Source organism: Schistocerca cancellata, chromosome 7, assembly GCF_023864275.1.
Source record: "Schistocerca cancellata isolate TAMUIC-IGC-003103 chromosome 7, iqSchCanc2.1, whole genome shotgun sequence".
In the NCBI taxonomy this organism is placed as follows: Eukaryota; Metazoa; Arthropoda; class Insecta; order Orthoptera; family Acrididae; genus Schistocerca; species Schistocerca cancellata.
Genome location: NC_064632.1, coordinates 498462370 through 498464285, shown reverse-complemented (window position 1 = coordinate 498464285; position 1916 = coordinate 498462370).

Below are 1916 nucleotides of genomic sequence, written 5' to 3'. Positions count from 1 at the left end.
AAAATGTGGCTGCATCCATATGATCACTAAAAACAAGCCGCTGAATTTCATGCGTGCGATAAATCACCTAAGACCTTAAATTGGAACTATCAGATAATCTTGCGTGGAAAGCAAACCAAGGACTGCGATGTATTGGCAGAACGCAGACAATTTGTTACTTTACTGTCTAACAAGTTTAAGTGATTGCTTACACTACACTTGTTCGCCCTCTTCTGGAGTACTGCAGTTAGGTCTGGGATCCCCATCAGATAGGATTGACGGAGGAATCTAAGAAATTCAAAGGGTAGCTAGTTTTGTATTATCGTGGAATGGTAGGGGGAGGGTGGGAGGGGTAGCAGTCAAACGCGTTTTTACTGCGGCAGGACCTTCATTTCTGCCACCGTCTTTCTCCTCTGAGTAAGAAAATATTCTGTTGGGGACCAGCTACACAGGGAGAAATGATCGTCATAATGAAACAATATAGATCTGAGTTCGCACGTGAATATTTAAGTGTTCGTTTTCCCGCGCGTTGTTCGCGAGTCTAAGAGTAGGGAAGTAGCTTAAAGGTGTTTCGAAGAGCCCTCTGCCAGGCACTTTGTGAATTGTTGAACAAGCATGTAGATGTACCATCACGATCATCGTTATTTGGTTCGAGTTTCGTTGACTGGTTTAGGTATTTGAGGTGAATGTAGGGTTTCACGTCGTCAGAGGCAGTCGTTAGAAAATTTTTGTGTACATACTGATCAGGAGGAATAAAATAATTGTTTCTGTAACCTGCAGACATGGAACCTATGACACCGTAATATTTTCAATACGTTTCCTGATTAATCTGCTGTCATTGATTAAATGAATGACAATTTAAGCCGTATAATTTTCTTATAGTTCAAAATCATTTTACGTAACACGACAGTATTTGTTAGGGTTCCGACGCTATCTTAAAGGACAGTTCTCTGTGATCCTCTCCGTTCGCTGACATGAGCAGCTACTTTCACTTACCTCTGTTTCGCGCTCATGGTGTATTTAGATCGTTTTCTACAGAGCCCCTCCGTCGCACAGCTGCTGCTGTTCCCGGTTGTCACACTTATGTCCACTACGCTACAATGCAGATTAGACACTTCTGAAAGTTATTTTACTTTTTTTTGGAACCAGGCTACTTTGGAGAATTTCACGTCCAATCAAAAGCTGTTCCTGGGTTTGTTCTGATTATCACACTCAAAAAAACGATACTTGTTACAATGCGCTTTTGGACGGGATCTATAAATAAAGGATATTATGAAGTGAAACTAGTGTAAGAGTAACTTCACAGTAGATGAATACGAAAGGGAATACTATCATTCGCTCTTTGTGTATTACATGTTCGCTCTATTCTCCTTCCTGTGAATGTAAAAAAATTTACAAGTTCATAATATGCGTTTAAAAATTTTTATTGCTGACAAATACAAGTAACAAATCCATTTATTAAAATCCATATTCAATTTCAGTCTACGCTCAACACTAAAAAATGTTTAGTGCCAGTATCCCACGGTGGATGCGATTAGTTTTTCTCAGGTTTGATGGAAGCACTAAAACTTTACAGATGACACTACTGCGAGTGTCATTTTGCAGTGCTTTAAATAAGGTATGAAGATTACCATATAAAATGCGGAGTAGCGATCCTACGGACTAAAACATAGCCCTATTTCTTCTCATTGACCCATAACGTGTGGTTCACTAGGGGTTAACCATGCGCTGAAATTTAACAATGAAGTGTGGTACTACTGGTAACAGATCAGAGAAACCCCTTTTCTTCAGCTCTCTCAACAGTTTTACCATATTAACTTTTTTACACTGACCATATTTAGTTTCCAGATTGTTTGTGTGTGTGTGTGTGTGTGTGTGTGTGTGTGTGTGTGTGTGTGTGTGTGTGTGTGTGTGTTACGAAAGAATTGACTATTCAG